Here is a 10,199-nt window from a genome sequence, read left to right as displayed (position 1 = left end):
CTAATGTAAATGCATACTGCATAAGTGTTTAATGTAAATCTACCTTTATAAAGTGTGAACCATCTATACCGAAAGAAAAAGCGGGCACATCAGGTAACAAAGTAAGGAATGTAGGCCAATAGAGTCTCTTACCTCAAAATTCCTTACCCTAAGTGCAAAGAAAAATCATTGAGGCCGAGGCGGCAGGCAGTTCTAGTAAAAAACTAAGAAAGCCAAAATTTGAAGATTTGGATCGGGCAATGTTGCAGTGGTTCCAACAGCAACGTCTTCAAAATGTACCACTCTCTGGACCTATCGTAAAACTAAAAGCAGAAAAATTTGCTGAACAGCTTGGCATTATCGATTTCAAGGCTTCGGAAGGAGGGTTGGAGAAGTTCAAACAGAAACATGGTATAAATTATGGACAGAAAAGTAGCGAAGTCCGTGATGTCGACAGAAACGTCACTAACGATTGGCTGGGGAAGACGTGGCCAAAACTAGCAGAAAAGTACCCTGGTGACGACATTTTTATGGCTGCTGGTATTTTTTACAAAATGGCGCCAGGTAACTCGCAACGAAAAGTGTGTGGGTGGAAAACTTTTTAAAGAACGTATGATAGTATTAGTAGAAAAAAGGAAGCTAGTCGTGATTGGAAAGTAAACTAACCCAAGATTTTATGGTGATAGATCAAGGATTTGCCTACAACAGCAGACTTGACAGAGGAAGTCATTTACAACAAGCAACAAATGGCGAAGAAGAGCACCAAGCGGAAGAAAAATATTAAGAAGGAACCACTACCAACAAGCCTTAGTTAAATGCTGAAAATACAAGCCAAAGTACGAGATTCGTATTGGCATACTAAAAAATTCAAAAGAAAATGAACTTATTTGAAACATGAAATGTAGTTCTTAAATATTTATATGAAATGGTCCTAAGTAAATGTAAAAATATGTGTATAAAAGTAATCAAATATTACAGAACACATATGCGTATTGTTATTTATCAAGTGCCTATAACTGTTTATAACGAAAAAAAAAGCAGTCCCTTCAATTTCGCTATATAGAATTTCGACTGTACTTTATAAGTAGACGAAGTTGCAAGTGTCTACTCATAAGTCTGTAATTATAAATGCTCCGGGTAGAGGCAATTATGCACTTATACCGGGTGTTTACTCATCACTCCCATCCGTAGACCCATTTTATATTTGAAGAGAAAAACGACAGCCCCGACTTTTTTTAGTATTTTTAGTAATTCTGATCGATAATATTTTCTGGCTGCATACGTGCTCGAAGAAAAACCTCGGTGCTAAGGTAACGGCACGGGAAACCTTTGAAATTCTTCGAGCGCCTGGCGGTCGTCCGGGTCTCGTCACACACCGGCAAAGAATCGGAAACTTAGTCGAAACTACGTTCCGTTTGGAGGTAATCGCTACGCGGCGATACACCTCCGAGTCAACATTTTTATTTTACAACGTTGGCAGCGGATTCTTGACTCCTGCAACGTCATATTCAGGTTAGGCCATCCGTGTAGCTTGTACAATCTCCTCTGCTGCGCGGGTACTCACTTAGACTACAGTGTTGGGTGTCACACGCATGGATTGACTTGGTGTGTGTGTACAATCTCGGGAACTCGTGTTTTTCTCGGTATTTGAGTGTCGGTCGAAAGTAAATAGGCAAAATTGTTGTGTTGTGTGCGGAAATTTGGATGGTTAAAAGAGACAGCAGCGATGACCGGTGAGTTAAGTTTTGTGCTTTAAGATTTAGGACCAAGATTTGAAAATAGTTTTTGAATAAAGTTTATTGTCACTAGCTACTTCTAACATTTCCTTTACTTTTGACACACGTACTGAATGTGCCCAAAATATAATGGTTGTAGAAAAAGTATTGTATGCAGCACGTTGACAAAATTTCAATATTTCTGTTATTTATTTATCAACATTGTACAACAAAAATACGTTAAATATATACAAAAGTTTTCCACAGTGATGCCAAAGGAAGCTTTTGCAACTGAGCTAAAAGTGGGTTTGCGTTTTAGTAAATTAGGTAAAAAAATGTATGTTTCTCTCCACAAAAACGAAATAAATAAGAACTACTGCTACTATATATACTGAAAAATGACAATAAAACCTTAATTAATGTTGTTGTGCGAATTTAAGTTCAATAAAGGAGAGGTATTTAAATCTAACTCATCGTTAAGCAATACATTTGAATGTCTCATTTTGTTAATCTCCAGAGCTTCCAATAAATTTAATTTTCTACTTTTTGTGGCTATAAATCTATAAACAACCTAATAATCTTAACCGCGACTCGGGTCTCTGTTTATGTTTATGATGTTTATGCCCTTCATTTAGCTCCGCCCTCCTCAAAAAATATATAAGCAGATACAGAGTAAAATAAGAGCCATTTTCAGTGAAGCTCTGAAGAAGCCAACAGGATGATTGGCGAAACGTCAGCAAGTTCGACTCAGGAAATTCAGTTCGTCTACAATATTCTTACCTACATTCGAGAAATGATTATTCAACTCTTTAGCACTAGCATCAGAATTATTCACTAATTTATTATTTGCAATTAATTGCTCAATATTAGTTTTATTATTTTTTGTAAATTCGCAGCACAACTCAGTATCTTCCCTAATCGCACACACTCTCTTGTATAATCCGTCCCGTTGTTTCATCAGTTCTACAAGTTCCACTGCAATCCATGTGTTATTCTCTCTGCTTCTGACTCTTTTTGAATATTCAGATTGATTTTTACAAGTGTTAATTCGCTCAATTAACTCCTGAAATTCCTTTACATTGACTTCTCTAATGGATTGTTTAAATATATATTTAAATTTCTCACTATTCACTGCTTTAATACCATAAGTAACTTTAGGCTTCTGGATTTTGATATTTTCAGCTATAGTAACTATTACGAGGGCAGCGCCGAAATTTCCCGTCCTGAATATAAAAGAAACAAAGTAGAGTAACAATTTTGTATTATTTTTCAATACACTTATTACATCTCTTTATTAACAACTCAATCAAATGAGCAAAATGAGCTAAAACAGCCTCTTTTAACTCAACTTCGTCGTTAAACCGCCGTCCACGTAAGTCCTTTCTCAAATATCCAAACAAATAAAAGTCTCTGGGGGCCATATCTGGACTATAGGGAGGATCATATATCTATTGGAACCCACACTCTTTGGAACGCACGCATCTGGTCAATTTTCCTAGACGTTTTACACGTATGCAGTCTCGCAATTTATGTAATAATTCCTTCACAATCCCAAAAGATCGTGGCCATCACCTTTTTTGTTGACTGGCAGACTCTGAATTTTCTTGGAGGTGCGCTTTACCCTTACGACGCCACTCCATTGATTCTTTTTTCGATATAGGGTCATAATAGAGAACCATAGTTTCATTTCTCGTCATAATATAAGGTTGTTCGGAAAGTCATTTCGTTTTTTCCCGTCAGAGGACTTAATTACGTTTTTTCGAAACCAACTTCACACTTGAGAGCTGATATTGCAAGGCTTGTGTGTGAAAAAGTTCTATTAATTCTACGCAGTAGTTTTTGGTTGGTGCCCTTTTAAATATGGAGAGCAATAAGCAGCATTTTCGTCATATTTTACTTTTTTACTTCAGAAAAGGTAAAAATACTGTCCAAGCGAGAAAAAAAATTGACGGATGTGTATGGAGAAGGCGTGTTAATAGTACGCCAGTGCCAGAACTGGTTTGCAAAATTTCGATCCGGCAATTTTGATGTCGAAGATGCACCACGGTCTGGAAGGCCGGTCGAAGCTGACAAAGATGCGATAAAGGCATTAGTTGATGCAAATCGGCGAATAACCACACGAGAGATCGGTGAGAGATTAAATTTGTCGAATTCGACTGTTTATGGCCATTTGAAAGGCATGGGCTTAACCTCGAAGCTCGATGTGTGGGTGCCCCATGTCCTTACGGAGCGAAATTTGTGTCGTCGCGTTGACGTGTGTGATTCGCTCCTCAAACGTCAAGAAAATGATCCATCTTTGAAGCGGATTATTACTGGGGACGAAAAATGGGTTGTATACAACAATGTTAAACGCAAGAGGTCATGGAGCAGAAAAGATGAACCGGCTCAAAGCGTGTCAAAAGCCAACATTCACCAAAAAAAGTTGATGCTCTCCGTTTGGTGGGATGTCAAAGGAATAGTTTTTTTTGAGCTTTTGCCGGACAATACAACGATTAATTCAGAAGTCTATTGTCATCAACTGGACAAATTGAATGGTTCACTTAAAGAGAAGAGGCCCGAATTAATCAACAGGAAGGGTGTAGTGTTCCACCAGGATAATGCGAGACCTCACACAAGTTTGGTCACTCGCCAAAAACTTTTACAGCTTGAATGGGACGTACTGCAACATCCACTATATTCTCCAGATCTGGCGCCTTCCGACTACTATTTGTTCCGGTCCCTGCAAAATTTTTTGGATGGCAAAACCTTTACCTCAAATGAAGATGTCGAAAACCACCTGAACCAGTTTTTTGCCAGCAAGGACCAAAACTTTTATGAGAGGGGAATTATGTTACTGCCAGAAAGATGGCAAAAGGTGTCGGACCAGAACGGCCAATATATAATTTAATAAAATATTTATTCATTATACGAAAACTGTCTTTCATGTTCCCCAAAAAAAAACGAAATGACTTTCCGAACAACCCAATAGTTTCTATCACAGGCTTCGGTTCCGACCCACAGAGTTCCAAAAAAGACCGCGAACACTCGACACGGCGTTGTTTTTGGAATAGCCAAAAGGTTTTTCCACTAATCATACCTAAATGATCATGCAGGATTCGACGAACACTTGTATCAGAAGGCTTAGTAATTTCTGACATTTCCTTGACCTTTAAACGTCGATCACTCAATACCACCTCTTCCACAATCGCAACAATAACTTCCGTTATGACCTCCACTGGTCGACCAGTTCTTGAATCATCTTCAAGGGACTCCTGCCCCATTCGAAAACGTTTTGCCCATTCTTTCACTACAGAATATTGGCGCAAGACTTCAATTTTTTTTTCGCGCCTACTAAGATATATATTTAAAAGGAGACAAAGTTTTGTCGTGATACTGGAGCTGCATCTATGTCAAGCCGGAAAATGTTACAACATGATCTATTAGGCTATGACTATTTGCTGTCTCCCACGAGGCGTTCGATATATCTATTTTATACCCAATGTCAAAATTGTTTAACGCTATTACTATAATTATATTATTTCTATTAACTATCCGCCTACCCCTCCATTAACAAAACGTGTGTATCTCTAGTCTCCATTTAAAAAAATTATTTCTGCGTCACGCTAACGGTCGATCTTTGCGTTTTCGATTATCACACGGCGAGCGACGTCAAATTAAAAAAACGCTTCGGGCCGAAGTAAAAATTCCAATCGATATAGCATCGATCATGACGCGAGTAAAATTGGTTAACTGTAAATCTCGCCGTGGTACGCCATTGTAGCGCCCGTCCGTACTCTACGATTTAATGCGTAACCAGAAAAGGCAATTTCAGAAAACGATCCGTGGAAAAAATATACTTGGTTTGTCGAACCGGTAGTGGTGGTCGGTCGGTGATCGATTGCCTTTTATTTAGCGTGTATGTATTAGAGGTTACGTCATGATGGGCGTGGTTGTTGCTTTCGATACACTCAACAAATATAGAAAGCACGAAATTGACGAATATCCAGAATCTTAACGGGGAAACACAGTTGGCAAAAGAAGAGTGTGTCCGAAATTCGTTGTCGGTTTGAGGGTCTGCATTTCAGAGCTACAGGATGATTTTAAAAATTTTGCCAATTGAAGCAACTATCTACGTTGATATTTAAGCTAGCGAGAAAATAAAAATTTGTCTATACAGATTTTTTAACGTCGAATCCAATGGAGTGACTAATTGTTTTGTTTTTTTTATTATGACATAAAGTTGTGTATTTTTGAATGGGTCACCCTGTATAATTCGACGTCGACGCCGAAACTAAAAAACTTCTTGTCTGTCCAATTGCCATGTTACAAAAAGTACTCTATATTGCTTCTGCAATTTTATTAAGGCATTTAATTTGTTAATTAAGTTGTTTTAAATATTATGGCTGTCAACGGAGACTCTGGTAATATTGAAAAATACGGCATGGCGTGTTGTTTTGTGATGTATAATAAATAATATGGTATGTTTTGCGTTAATGTAAAATGTAAAAACCAATCTATTTAATTTTGGATTTTTTCGCAAAGGTTAGCGACAGTTAGAACGACTCCTACAAGAAAATTATCTGGTCTCATGACAAATTTAAATCAATTTTGTGAGAGGAAAACTGATAATACGGATAAAAATACTTCGTGAATAAACTTTTTAGTTAAAAAAATAATTTTTTACTAGATAGGAATTCATATTAATGAGTTAAAACTAATTGCTAAATATATAAAATATTGGTAAAATGTTTAATAATAATTTATTTGCATTTCAATTCCCGCTGTTCTTCTTTACATGCCGTCTTCTATCGAAGATGCTTCTCTATCCCCTGCAACATTGCATTCGTCCAGTCTCGAACATTTCTTATCATGCGTTCTTTTTCATTTCAAGGTAGATGCCCTAGGTAAGATGTTTTTCCGAACTTTAACTATGGTCATGACTTTTCTTCTATGTCCGGTAGGTCCTAATACTTCTGCATTGGTAATTTTTGTTGTCTAACGGATTCTAGGTGTTCGTCGGTAGAGTTAAGCTTCAAATGGTTCTATTCTGTTTGTAGTCTGAGCTTTAAGTGTGAAAGTCTCTACCCCGTACAACACCAACAATCAGAACGTGGCATTCTAATATTGTCATGTTCAGCAAAACGGAACGACTCGAGGTAGCAAATCGTCCAAATGACAAATTTTCGCATTCTCACTATACAAAATTGGAAAGATCCATGCACAATTCTCCCAATACTGTCAACAAAAAAACGAAAGGCATTTAAAAGGACAGAAGCAGCCGATAATGATGTGCATTTGCAATATTTTACTCTGATCGTGTTTTGTTTACAAATATACCTTTTATTTTGCAATTGATAAATTGTATTAGATATTTTCATCCGTGGCCGATATTTCATGCACCATTTTATTACTTCAAACACAAAATAATTCATGAGGTATCGACAAAGAACCTTTGAGTTACATATATTCAAAATTTGGTATAATACGTGTTTTTCCAACTTATTGGGTTAGAATCTGCTCCTAACCACCTTTGTAACTCAAAAAATCTTATCACTTCATCCAGGTAATAGATATTCCAGTTACTCCACAAATTTTATTCGACCCAGGAAGTTTAAATACACTTGAAGCGTGAAAAAATTCTCTGGACCTAAGTTTATATAACCTAACACATATTCAGGTCACGAAGTTGCCATTTAGAATTTTTAAAACCAATAAAAAATCTTTTTTTATGCAGCGTTGTTTTTGTACCGTAGAGGAGTACAAATACCAGATGCAAAATATACGATTCTTGACAGTGATTTGATTGTGTTCCATATCTTTCTTTTTTTTTGTTAATTTTTTATTGCTATATGTTTCATAAGTTGTATAATGCTTTTTATACTGATTTTTTGTAGATTCTATCTAATCTAATCTAAAAAGAATTCCTTAATCTATCTACATATCTATATTTATATTTTTATACTTATCTATCTATTTATCCTTCTATGCATCTATCTACCTATATATCTATAGCGGACCTAGAAACGATGATGGAAAACTTCAGCAGACAGCAAAAAATGGAGGGTAGCATTTTGTTAGTTTTACAAGCAGTATATCATATCACGGTAATGATCAGGTCAAACATTTCCCAGCGGGTACAGGTGAGTGGATTTCCACAACCGGAGCTCATAAATAACACTCTTCCCTTTCGTTTCGATAATAACAATCGTCACGAGAAAAAAATGGGAACAATAAGAAGTGTTATGCAACCAGAGTACCGTTCATCTGATGCCTCGTATAAGATGTAAATGCAACCATGCGCAATCTGATCAGAATATCTTAAACTAAGTTAATTGGTTGTTTTAAAACACATTGGAGCCACTAAAACGACTTAAAACATGAATAATTTATTATGCAACAAGTTTGAGAAACTCCATTTTAGTCACGAATCTCCTAAATTTTAGGGCCAAAATTATTATTTAATAGTAATAATGTTCTTTAGATCTTTTTCTTAAAGTGCCTATCCGTGACGGATGTTGGCGATCATCACGGCAATTTTTGTCTTGTCAGCAGCAATGCGGAAAAGTTGTGGTGTTGTCTGATTAAACCAGGATCTGAGATTCTTCAACCAGGGCGTTTGCCTTCTTCCTGGGCCTCTTTTTCCAAAAATTTTTCCCTGCAAGTCGGATTGAAGCAAGGTGTATCTTGGTTCATTTCTCATTATGTGGCCGAAGTACTGTAGCTTGCGTATTTTGATGGGGTTGATTATTTCACGATCTTTTTTCATTCGTCGAAGTACTTCTTCATTAGTAACACGATCAGTCCACGGGAATTTTAATATTCGCCTGTATAGCCACATTTCCAACGCTTCTTAATTTACGGTCCATGATTCTACACCATAGAAGAGGATGCAAAAGACGTAGCAACGCAACATTCTTATTTTGGTCTCAAGAGATAAGTTGTGGCTCTTAAAGGATGCACTCATTCGGTTGAATGTGGACTTAGCTTTTGCAATGCATGCTCTGATTTCTTGATTGTTGGTCCATTCTTCATTTATAATAGTACCAAGGTATTATCATCATTTTTGTCTTCTTAACATTGATGTTAAGGCCATACTGTTGACTATGATATGTGATGCTGTCCATTAAGGTTAGCAGATCCTTTAAGTTGTCGGAAAATAAAATTGAATCATCTGCATACCTTATGTTGTTCAATCGGAGTCCCTTTAGTCATATGCCCTTTTGCATATCATACAGGGCTTCGTTAAATATCCGCTCGGAATATAAGTTGAAAATGAGTAGGGATAGTATACATCCCTGCCGCACACCTCTCATAATTTTTACGTTTTCTGTATGTTCCCCTTCCATTCTTAGGTTCGCCGTCTGGTTCCGGTAGAGATTTTCAATTAGCCTGAGGTCTTGGGCGTTAATCCCGGATTCCTTAAGTATGATCATCATTTTCTCATGTTTCTTAAAATGTTAAAATATTCTTTAAATCTAAATTCGTATAATAAAACATTAATAGTATTTTTCAGTACATTTACTTTATTCATATTTCCAAAAAGTTACTGTAAATAGCCATCGTCAGAAATATAATAAAATATATAAGGGCAGCGATTTGATAGAAACATTCGTATTTAACAGGTCTGAAAATATGGTAGAAAAATATTTAAAATCAAAATATAAACACATATGGTTATGGAAATTGAACCGAGGTGGCTTTTACTTGATGAAAATCCATTTATCAAAATAGATAAGAACTAAAAGTTCAGATTTTCACGAAATTATATATTTTGACATGACAATTGTTTCGACAACACCGTGTCTTTGTCAAATGTTTCTGGAAATGTTTTTTTTTATGTCTCACGATTCCTTCAAAGTAAATTTCGAAAAGTGATTTAATTATTTGTTATTGGCGTGCAGAACTGCAGTGCAAAATCAAGTAATCAATATTAACATTCAAATTGGTCTTATGGAATAGACACTATGTAGAAAATCTTTTTGACCTTGATGACAGTAAGATCAATATCGACATCATGGATAAATATATTTACCACCTGGTGTTGTTGATGACTTGGAAATATGCATATGTCTTGTTTCGATTCTTGATAAAATTCGTTCATTTACTTTTTTTATAAAGAAATCAGATAACTTAACTTCCAGATCTTCCCCTACACTTGAAAGATATTTTAGTATGTCGTTAATAAAAGCTTACCTTGTTCATATATCAGCTATCGATACTTTTTTGTTGGTTTTAAATTTAATTTTTTTAGCTGATTTTGATTTTCTGAAAATATAATAAGTTTTTTAGATCAAATGTTCTCTTATTTTTGCATCTAGCTTAATCTTCAAGGACAAAAATTAAAAACCTGAATATTCCGAAGAAATCGATATATTTTCCATTACTCAAAAATTTAAAAATCGTTCTTTAGATCCCACTTATATAAGAAAAAACTTGTTTCCGGTTGATAAATGTGCCCCTAAAATCTTTGCATTCAATTTTAAGACACCCTGTGTATACGTGTTCGATCGTCGTCTGCCGTCACGT

The 10,199-nt window shown here is 36.0% G+C and overlaps 1 protein-coding gene across 3 annotated transcripts in view; it reads left to right on the top strand.

The window, feature by feature from the left end:
* Positions 1–1,465: 1,465 nt before the first annotated feature.
* Positions 1,466–10,199, top strand: part of LOC132703023 (ATP-binding cassette sub-family G member 8) — a 62,642-nt gene continuing 53,908 nt past the window's right edge. For all 3 annotated transcript variants that reach the window (XM_060672035.1, XM_060672034.1, XM_060672033.1), the window contains exon 1: positions 1,466–1,712. The gene's annotated coding sequence lies outside the window, so the exon portion shown is untranslated. The remainder of the gene's footprint in view (positions 1,713–10,199) is intronic.

Source organism: Cylas formicarius, unplaced genomic scaffold (assembly GCF_029955315.1).
Source record: "Cylas formicarius isolate icCylForm1 unplaced genomic scaffold, icCylForm1.1 PGA_scaffold_6__28_contigs__length_40554024, whole genome shotgun sequence".
Lineage (NCBI taxonomy): Eukaryota > Metazoa > Arthropoda > Insecta > Coleoptera > Brentidae > Cylas > Cylas formicarius.
This window is presented reverse-complemented; position numbering and strand designations above follow the sequence as displayed.